Genomic DNA, 12200 nt, shown 5'->3' on the forward strand with positions numbered 1-12200 from the left:
TATCTGACATACCATTACTGTGAGGAAGTGTCAATTTATTAGTGTATGAACGAATACTAGCGCCATTTTAATGAGCGGTAGGATATATCGCGTCTCGACTCCCGCAATATCAAGCAAAGTGCAAGGTGCGCTCTCGCTCTAATATTGTGTACATCACACCCAAATGTGCTGCTTCAGAGATGTCTTTCATCATCGATCCAAGCTTATTTTCACCAAGAGGTGAGTTACAGACCCACACTTTATCTGTGTATCAAAATTCGGTCTTCCGTCTTTGAAGCAAAGCGAACTGTTTTCGGTTTTCTCGAGGGTCTACGGATTAGTGTACGTTCGAGTGCACCGACCGCGCAATTTCGAAAATGCTTTTAGGGGCCTATTTTACACCGCTATCAGTGCTAAAACAATATTTTAGCATCGCTGGAATGAGCTCTCGTCCAATCAGAATGGTACATGGTAGCATGATATAATATAATCCATGTTCGAATGTTAATTAATCCCGATCATTTTATATGTCAATGGAAAAGCCATAATCTGTGGTTTCTAAAATGTAACGTTTATAGTAGTTTATTGTTTTTGTTTCTATCACTGGCAAAGTGCTTGATATACAACAATATATACACAGATACTGATTCTGTACATGTGTCCAAATATTTGAGTATACTGTACGTAATCTATAAAATGCAAAACAACAGTGTACACTTAGTGTGCAAAGATCTGCATTACTCGTGATCGGCATAGAAATACACTATGCATATCAACGTATTGGGTTGTTCAATATACAAAGATATACGCTGCATATGCAATTAGTATTCTATTCCATATACATCAATATACGTAACTATGCTAAGCGCATATCAAGCATTTTGTCTAGTGTATGTTACACCTACCCCATTGTTGAAATCCAAGATGGAGGCAAAGATGGCGCAAAATGAACCCTCAAGGGCAATATTTGACTTTTGGAACATCAAAATTGATTAACTATAGACCCTAAGGATTACAAAATGTAGGTCAAAAAAATATCCATGGGGTGCATGGGAACCCTACGACCCGACAAGCCTACAAGTTTTACTTAGTCGACAATGAAGGCTGTGTAGTATATTTTAATCCTACTGAAGAATAGCAATACCAAGTTTTGCTGAAAGTATTCACGTTTCAAATTTGGCCAGTTACTTCCATGTTCTTGTTTGGGCTAAGATGTTTGCTGTAGAAGTGCTATAGGTATGGCACAAGATGTTTACTCTGTCACATTCCAATTAGTAATTTCAATGATATATTTTCTTTTCTATTTACAGGCATAAGTATTAAGTGGCGGTTCACATATCTCTGAGTACATTTCCCATACGTTAGCATATCGGCAAAACTCAAGATGCTAAAGGAACATGAACCAGCTGAGATCATACAATGTAGGGCTTGTATTGACTTTTTGGGAGACAACATATTTGAAGCGATCCATGGCAAACCAATGATTCCCTCCGAAATTTCGCGAGTATGAAAGGCAAGCAAACAGACAAAGTAGAGTTCATGTACATAGATCACGTATTTAGTATTTTTCAGAAAATAAAAAATAACTTTAACCATTTTCCTTGTCGTGTTTTATTTTCAATTGATGCATGTTCATTCGGGATTTACAGACTCCATAATTCTTGAATCAGACAAAATTGCTTTGGATAAATTTGCTAAGTAAAAGAATTTAGTACCATTTAGTGATTAGGCTCATTAAGACCATAAAATTGCATTTCATTATTTATAGAGACATTTATAATATTTTATATATATACAGGTTTTCATCTGGTACATTCAATACATTCTACAACACATGATCTCAGAAAACTGAGAAGAGGTTAAGTTTCAAAGGTAGTACCCTAAACTGAAAAAAAAGATCGATACAAGGTCAACTGTAGGTTTATGACAATGTGGAATTTATCAGAACTATGCTTTCAATTTATGACACCAAAGAGTGCATTTTATACAGCAAGGATATACAGAGAGATTGGGACAATACCTATATATTTGTGGGGAGTCGACAATGCATACAACTTTGAAATAAAGAGAGCAGTGTTCGGTTTATAGCTTACGTTAGTTATTTAATACTTATGCCAAATATATGTAATGGCAATAAACTTAAGCTTTACTGATTGAAAATGATATGAAAATGATTTTGTCAAAGAGCTTAGTTGCGAAGATTCACTTTCAAAGCAATGCAATCACTTAACAGCCAATACTTGTGTTTTTATGTACGCGTACTGTACAGTAGCATGTAGTGTTAGCCCTGCGTAATATGCTGTGTGTTTTAAGCATTATACGACTTCCAACCACAGCACTGCTGACTCTCACAGCAAAATCCTGCGGACGGGATCCCGATTTGGTCCGCACGCGTGAAACTACCTGTTTTAATTATTTTTCGGCCGAAATCAATTCGACTCTGCCCTATGCTTACCCGAATAACTAAATCGCTAACAGACTGCAAAAACGTTTGCTCTCGTGATGTCCAAAACCGTTAGTTTACCAGTTATATACGGTCAAGGGTCCAGTGGCCGGCCGTTAGCAAGATATGACGGGCCACTGGTCGTTTGACCGCAAATCGCTGGTAAAAACAGTTTAGAACCTCAGAAGAGCACAGTTTTTGCTATCTGTGAGCGGTTGGGTTATTCGAGAAGGCATAGAGCGGAATCGAATTAATTTAGGCCGTAAATAATAAGAAAATGTAGTTTTCTTATGCGCGGTCCTTATAGACACCGCTTCAGGACCGTGTCCACCAAATTTGTAGTAGCTGGTAGAAGAAATCGTCATTTTTCTGCTGGTCTTCCTGCTGGAAGACAAAGTATGTGTCCTTCAGGATCATGGCCGGGCCGTTTGTTGCTCAATAGCAGCGTTTGTCTGCAGAGCCCAGGATCTCCGCTAAGAAAGGCTGCAGAAAAACCTGAAGACCACAGGCTCCTGTCCTGTGTGCTTCCAGTCAAAGCCCCGCACTCGGACATGCATGCCAGTGATGTGTCCAATCTTTTCGAGAGGGCTATTAGCGTCCCTTTTTTCATGCCCTTGCCAGTCTCCCACACCCTAAAGGCATATGCTGTAGTGCATTGACAGGGCCCCTTTATATTGTTTTTTCGACAAACAGTTTGATCTGGTACCCAAATGATGTTGGGAGCCCTTCTTGGTAAAATGTGCCTAAATGTAGTCTAAAAAACGGGTTTTCCACTTTCAGAAACAACGCACGCATCCCCTAAAGTCACCAAAAGTCCTGATCTGTTTTAGGGGATTTGACGCTTGCATTTATCAATTTCGGGCAAGAGACACTATTTGAAAACAAGATATTTTTTTAAATCAGTAAACAGAGGCTCCGAGGTCCTTCTCAAGAGGACTTATTTTGGCGGGAGCCTCTATTTGCCAATTTGCCAGACCCGGACCTCGGTTGTGCTTCACGCAACCACTTTGTATACTACTGCCATAGTGTGCCAATATATGCTGAAATAGAAAAGCATAACCAAACTAAACGAACTGTGGTCTATTCAATTTGAGTAGAAGGAAAAGACGGATACGTTGATTCTATGATGTATAAGTCAATATAAACGGACTGCAATGGATATATTTATTGCGTCACCTTAATACACGAGCGGCGGGCGAGCAGATGATGATCAATATTTTATTGAAATTAACTTGATAAAATGTTCACTATCGTCATTAGATATCGGCCAACTTTAAATGCACTGTCAGGCTTGGTGCGCGGTACTTTACATCGCAAGGCCATTCTAGCCGGTGTGAAACTATTGAGTGATCGCCTGTTTAGTTTAAGTGCCTTATTATTAGACTTATGTCTACGGTTTGAACGGATGACTGCCCAAGGTTCTGACAGAGTAGGACACTGTTTGATGACTACAGGTATTTGCGTACAATAATTGATTGACATGCATACTGTCAAGTATCAAAACTCGTGTGGTATAGAACACAAAAATAGGAGACAGATTTCTAGAATATAAAGTTGTGAAAGCCCTGATAATATTAATTGCCACTTAATACACAAATTTGTCAATCTTTGTCGACAGAGACTTTGTTATTTGTTCTTTCATATCCTTGAAATATCAAATTTGCTAATAAAGATTGATTACATCCATATTATCAAATGTCAGGTTGACCAATTTACAGACTATATAGAGATAAAGATATCCTTAAGTGAGAAATGACACAATTAGTAATGAATTTTGTACAGTGATATATTATGGATGTTGCGCAAAAAATGTACCAAAATTTGACTGCCTTAGGGAAATTGAAAAATATATTGTTTGTAAAAAATCAAAAGTGAGTTTTTCTTTTTCTTTTGTCTCTCTGTTGGTAATACATTGACCATTCATATTCTCCTATAATGTTTAATTGTCTGTTAAAAATTGTAGGATGCGTCAGCTTTACATAATTATTAACTACAAATTTTTAAATAATTATCGGTAAGTAGGGCTAGGAAGGTAGGTATTGATTATAGCTTATTGGTTTGAACATGATGCCTTACATGGTCCCTAAGATATTGTATTAATAGAAGACGTGCTTGCAGGAATCGATACACTTCGAAGATTAAATACCAAAACTTTTTGGATTGTTTGTATTTAGGTTCACGAAAAATCTCAATACTCAACCCAAATATTATTACTTCTCTGATGCTTGTGAAAAAACCATGAAAATACGTCTTCGAATTAGAGTTTACTGTACTGATAATTTCAGTATATTATAATAATAACTTACCTCCAGTTCGGTCAGTTTTGTAGCGGACATAGCATCATTCTGGAGGGTACAAGTGTTATTTTCGAACTTCTTAATTGCAATACCTAAAGCTTTCTTATGGACTTTTTTAGGTCAGTTTCATCACATGGCATGTTGATGTCCCGCTGCATTATCTTTTTGTAGTCTTCTTCTGCGTTATTAATTCCTTTCATGTATTGGGATTCGATGATTTGATCCCATGTTGACTGTACATTTGGAATACTACCAGGGGTGGAAAGTGCTTCTAGATATATCTTCACAAGCTCACATAATTCTGTATATAAATAGAGTAAATAATTCTTGCTATAAATAATACTGCAGTAAAACTAGAGTATGGTAATATATATATATATATATATATATATATATATATATATATATATATATATTATATATATATATATATATATATATATATATATATATATATGTGTATGTATGTATGTATGTATGTATGTATGTATGTATGTATGTATGTATGTATGTATGTATGTATGTATGTATGTATGTATGTATGTATGTATGTATGTATGTATGTATGTATGTATGTATGTATGTATGTATGTATGTATGTATGTATGTATGCATGTATGTATGTATGTATGCGTGTGTGTCTGTGTTCGTATGTGTGTGTAACGCCGATGGGTTTCAAAATCACGAGGAGTAGAATGCTCGATACCATATTAAAGCTAGATAGATTACTATTTTAACCAGTTTATATTCCAACTACAGAATTCATTTCGTATGGTCAGCAAAGGTTGGCTAGGCTCGTTTGGTTGTTTTATCAGAGTGATGAATTCACGGTACAAGCTCGCACAGGTTGTCCTTGGAAATTGATCCTGAACAATACTCCTTTTGTTTAACGCTATTAACACTTGCGGGAGTTTCAATTGAAATTTGCATATATATTAGACTGATACTGATATCAATATGGGTGTTACTGTTTCTTTCACTCTTTACACGAAAGAAATGTACAATACACCGTCAAAAGGAAATAATTAAACAATGTGAAGCATATTCAGATACACCTGTTATTATATGAGGAATGTTACTCATCTGCTACCCCAAAACGGGCTGATTTTTGATCGAACCACAATCACTCGACAAAATGCTTGATATGCGCTTAGCATGTTTACGTATATTGATCAATATGGAACACAATATTAATTGCATATGTAACGTATATATTTGTATACGGAACGTCCAAATACGTCAACACGCGTAACATATTTCTGTGCAGATCAAGAGTATACGCAATGCAGATCTTTGCACGCTAGGTGTACACTGTAGTTTTATAACTGGTTCAAACGTTAATTGGTTCAACGTTAATGTGTTCAACGTTTCATAGCTGGTTCCAGTAAGTGTACAACAAGAAGCTTGTCACAACTTATAACCATCATTTTATCAACCATTAATCTGGTTTGGTACGGTATTGTGACAAAATTTATGAAACTAGTGGGGTCAATCAAATATGGATATTAAAGAACTCCAAAGAATTGATAAATATTTTACAAAATAACAAAAACATGTACAATTCAATCCACACATTTGATTTTTCAACGTTGTACACAACCATCGCACATAACAAACTGAAAGACAGGCTATCATCTCTCGTGAAGAAAGCCTTCTTTTACAAGAATGGTAGTCGTAGGTATGAATACATTGCCATCAAGCGCAACTTAGGCTATTTCACCAACAACAGTGATGCCAAACTCAAATACAGTAATGTTGAGGTGATTCAAATGCTATATTTCCTAATTGACAACATATTTATCGAGTTTGCTGGCATAACATTAAGGCAAACCATAGGCATTTCCATAGGCACAAACTGCGCCCCACTTCTTGCAGACTTTTTTTTGTATTCGTATAAAGCAGAGTTCATGCAATCACTTCAGAAATTTGGGTGTAAAAGGATTGCCAAGCGATTTAACAAACCCACAGATATATTGATGATCTCATCAGTTTAAACAATTCTGGTATATCCAATTATCTACACCGCATCTACCCAGATGATTTAGAAATAAAAGAAACAACTGAAAGTGTGGACTCGGCATCATACCTAGATGTATTGTTTGAAATTAGACATAATACACTATATACTAAGCTGTATGACAAAAGTGACGATTTCAATTTTGAAATCATAAACTTTCCCTTTTTGTCGAGCAATATACCATCATCTCCAGCATATGGTGTGTATATTTCACAACTCCTCAGATACACTGCAGAAGAGCATGCCATTCATATGAAGACTTTCGAGTTAGACACAGCCTATTAGCTCAAAAATTAGTGAGGCAAGGATTCTCAGAAAGTAGATTAGTGAAATCATTTAAGAAGTTCTACGGTAGATACGGAGATGTTGTATCAAAATATGACCTGTCTGTTTCTTAAATGATGAGTGACAGCATACCAAATTTTGACTCACAAAAGTAATTTCGTGAATTCACCAAATAACAATGGATTAGTCGCTTTAGGTCAATCTTGACGGGTGCGGCTAGCTGACAGGGTACGCTTACCCATTCCGGACACCTGGTACCACCACTATTTTGTGGTTCAAGATGGCCCCATTGCTTTGTCACCATCTATATGTTCCTTGGACCTGGTAATTTTCACAGTTTACCTTGAATGATAACGATTATTGGACCTGATTTGATGTCTTTTGCATTTTATCAGTATACGTACGTGTGTACTGAACGTATTAAACACATGTACAAAATCATTATCTGTGTAATGTTGTTGTATATCAAGCATTTTTCCCAGTTAAAGGTTCTTGATGGTTGTTATATCTTGAAAGCCTACTGAATCAGGACCTGCATGATACCATCCTGGCACCCTTGGGCATTTTGAAGTAATCAAGATGACCGCCGAAAATGTAAATGGTAATATAACAGCTCTACGAGATGATACGAGAGTTATCTTGGTGTGATTTGCTAGTTAAATTAAGTTGAGGAATTAATTTTTTTAAGTGACTGACGTGAACATTTTATAACACAGTATGAAAACGCAAAAATACAGATAAAGTCCCATAAATGAGTTTACTGTATTATTGTATAATACACGTGAATTCCCATGAATCCAGATGAATACAGGTTTGCTGAAGACAAGCAATGGATCATTAACTATGTTCATCTGTATATGCACTGTTCAGCTTAAATACATGCAATAATCCATGCAAATACAGTAGTATTATTGGGTTTTCATGCGGTGTAATTTGCGTAAAAATCTTAAAATTGCCGCCGAAATGTCCGTTACATCACGACAAAGTCATATTTTAAGCAAATCGACAACAATGTCATTGGTTTCCGTGTCTTTGATCAAGTTTTAGGTGGCAACGAAGGCACATCCTTAGTTCTTTTAACCCTAAACTCTACTTATCACAATCTAATAATTTTGCCGCCATAAATCCTAAATGGCCGCAAAAACGGTTGCAACTATATACATCGAGACGTATATCCATTTATTAAGTATGTTTTAGACTGATTTTCATTTACTGTGTTTGATATTATAGGGGTGGAGATATTTGACTTTCTTGCCAAAAATATAAATACACTCTTTTAAACACTACATCATATTATGCCATCCATGATGATTGCTTCAGTCAGCAGATACAATGCTCATTTTTGTCACAAATATTAGTTTTTAACTGATCTTTGTTTACGCTTGCACTTAACATTAAACATCATTACTAATAGAAAACGATAGAAATATAACTGAAATTATGAATCCCTCATCTAGCACAAAGAATATAGAGCACAATATGATCACGTGTTTGATATATAAGGTTTATCTGAGATACATAGCCAAATAGTCTCTATATTAATGTTAGATAAAGATTTGTCCATGACTTGTTCAGTCAATCATTCCTCGGGTGCTTCCTGTAATATTTCTTAATCATTTTCTTCGTCAACACTGTTGGTCCATCTGTTTTGATATTACATATCCTGTTACATCCACAAAAAATTAAGCAAGCCAATATGATCAGTAGAACATCTGCATCTTTCTGTGGAATATGGGGATCCGTGCATATCAACAATGAATCAGTTTAAGTATTTCTGGAGGTGCAGGCGGTACATGACTTGGTACTGCACAGGGGAAAGTGAAATGTTTGGTTCATCTTTGAGCAACCAAAGTCACACGGACCCCTGTCTGGTGCATCTTTTTCAGCGCTGCCTTACGAATACAAATTTGCAAGTGTGCAGGCTTGATCAAGTATCTACCAATTTATGCTAATACATCTTGGCTCGAAGGTTCTTCATTTTTCCAATAGCTGTTGGCAGACTTTATCAACGTTTGAACTTATTCTCTGTGACATTTAGAATGGCAATTTTATGGTGGTAGAGGAGTATTTGGACTGAGTTTGTGACGTTTGCTCACCTGTTTTCCGGCACGATCACTTCCAGTAAAACCCTTTATGCTGTAATCATACTACCTGTCAAAACAAGATACGCGGTGGCTTCACTCCACTTGGCCAAGATGATTTACTAGAAAACATCGACAAAGTACTGAACTTTGCTTGACCAAAGATCTTCCAAGGATTGTGCATCCATCAGAGACGATGGCTTCTGGTTGTTGCAAAGTTCTTGCTGATTGTTAGGGCCCAAGCCGACCGGCTGGGACCCTATTGTTATTGCTCAAGTTCTACTACTTCCTCTTCTTCCTCTTTTTCTTCTTCTTCTGCCGATTCTTTGTCGACCTAGATCTCTAAAACGGCTGAACGAAAACTTCTAAAATTTGCAGGGCTAGTAGGTATCAATTAGTACTCGTGCACCTGACCCTTGAAATTTTGATTGGTCACGTGACCTGGTGGCCATATTGGATTTTCCAAAAACCTAAAAATGGCTTCTCCAGAAGACCTAGGGGTCTAGTCGATTTGAAATTTTTTGTATAGTAAGCATGACCTAAGGTCTCTAGAATTTGCAAATAAAATCGCATGCGGTCACGTGACCTTGGCCACCATATTGGATTTTCTAAAATAGTCATTTAATCTTTAAAAATCTTCTTCTCCAGAACCGAAACATCGATTAAGCTAAAATTTTACTCATGTCATCCTTACAGTGATCTCTATTAAGTTTGCAAAAGACATTTCGATCGGTCACGTGGTTTGGCCGCCATACTGGATTTTTTGAAATCACAATTTATTCTTTAAAAATCTTCTTCTCCAGAACAAATTCACCAATTGAACTAAAATTTAATAAATGTCATCTACAGTGTGATCTCTTTCAAGTTTGCGAAAAGCGTTTCGATGGTCACGTGGTTTAGCCGCCATATTGGATTGTGCAAAAAATCGTAATTTAATCTTTAAAAATCTTCTTCTCCAGAACCAAAACACTGATTAAGCTGGAATTCTACTCATGTCATGCTTACAGTGATCACTTTCAAGTTTGTGAAAGGCGTTTTGATCGGTCACGTGGTTTGGCCGCCATATTGGATTTTGCGAAAATCGTAATTTCATCTTTAAAAATCTTCTTCTCTAGAACCAACACACCGAGTAGACTGCAATTTTACATGTATCATCTATTGTAATATCTCTTTCAGGTTTGTGAAAGGCATTCGGATAGGTCACATGGTTTTGCCGCCATATTTGATTTTGCAAAACTCGTAATTTAATCTTTTAAAATATTTTCCTCCAGAACCAATACACAGATTGAACTAAAATTTTACACTCATAATCCCTAGTGGTAGTTCTTTCTAATTTCCGAAAGGCGTGTGGGTCAGTCAGGAGGTTTGTTCACTGTAGTGGATATAGCGAAAATCGCAATTTAATCCTTAAAATTTTCTTCTCAAAAACCAACACACAGATTTAACTGAAATGTTACTTCATATCTTTCTTAGTGCGAGCACTTTCAAGTTTGCGAAAGGTATTTGGATCGGAAAGTCGCCCCAATGTTCATAAGGCAGCAGTTTAAACCTCGTCAGTCAGAAGATCGATCAGTGATGTATGTTATATTGTACACTTGAGAGTCAAAGACGGAACAACAGACTGCAATGCCCGCTGTCAAATTCAACTAGCAGTCGCACGAACCCTAATCTCGGCCCATTGTGTATAGTAACTTCAGCGCCCAGGTTTTGTACGCCAGGATGACGTTGTCAAGTATACTGCCACGGAAGTACTTAGAAGAGCGTGCCACTAACTTTAGGGGAGGCCGACTGCTGTGATTGACTGAAATAGAGCGGGACAAGGTCCTGCCACAATTACTGGGGTCTACACACAGCTGTTTTGTGAGTGTCAAGGATCATAAATGAAGCTATTCGGGTAATTTTGTATGTAGGTGTCTGAATGCACGCTCACTTGTTCATCACGAATAAAAAGTAAGATATATGACATTGCAAGGTGTGGTGATTTTTTTATGTTTCTCTATCTGACATGCATGGAGTGGCCCTGGTGTGTTGTGTAACTGAGAGCATGTAGCTGATTAAAAATGTAAACAAGCCACATCAAAATTGCTGATACACATCGATTAAAACAACACCTTGTGTAATGAAGTTCGTGGTGACGTTGAGATCTAATTGAAACATGTCAATATTATGAAGTAAGGGTATGATAAACATTATAGGCTGTTTGTCATAAACATTTTGAATCGGAAAGTGAGAAGTAAAATACTTGTAGAAAAATGTATTGCGTCACTGTTGCTGAAATAACAGGCTATCGACTCAATGCCGGCGAACTGCAAAATCGTCACTCACAGCCTGCAGGTAAAATGGTTAATCAGAGCTGGACGCTCTTGCCATTGTTCTAGGTCGACCATATCAGTTGTTAGTGTAGCTGTTCAGAATGTTTGTTTGCGCAGCTTTTTACAGTGGGAACACTCAGTAAACATGCACTTCCTCAATTCCAAGGTTTGAATATTTAAGCATGTGGACTTGAGTGACACCAACGTTCAGAAACAACAATGCTAGAAACTTTACTCGGCAGATCGTCCATGTAGCCGACACGAACACGAAGTACCACTACTGTCACTATTCAGTTTCAACGATCAACTCCATGAGTAATTTAGAACGTTCTTGTGTATGTTATCCAAACACTCTACATTAGGTGCCATACAATAAATTCTTTGTTTGCCGTTCGCGTGCTGGTAGGATTTTCAATGGACGAAATCTGAAAAACAAACATAAATCGCCTGCTTGAAAATAAGGTGCGTTGTGGCCTTCCTTCGTTCGCAATGACGCAGGCAGTGTTTCCGCTGCCTGCTCGCAAAATCGCAAATGCGAGAAAAAAGTAGCGTTTGCCGAGAAGATTTAGGCAAATATTATCCAAACTTGCGGATCGAAAATTGCAGATGACGTCATCACTTTGTCTGTCCACGCGCTGTCCTGCATTCAACTTGAGAAGTAATACTTTATCTCTGTGCATCCCCGACCTTATGCGTCAGAAGATCGTATTGTAAACACAGTAATGAATAAAATTGTTACGAAATAGCTAACAAACCAAAAGTACCCATGTTTACCATGACTATTTG

This window comes from Ptychodera flava, unplaced genomic scaffold (assembly GCF_041260155.1).
Source record: "Ptychodera flava strain L36383 unplaced genomic scaffold, AS_Pfla_20210202 Scaffold_54__1_contigs__length_889265_pilon, whole genome shotgun sequence".
Classification (NCBI taxonomy): domain Eukaryota; kingdom Metazoa; phylum Hemichordata; class Enteropneusta; family Ptychoderidae; genus Ptychodera; species Ptychodera flava.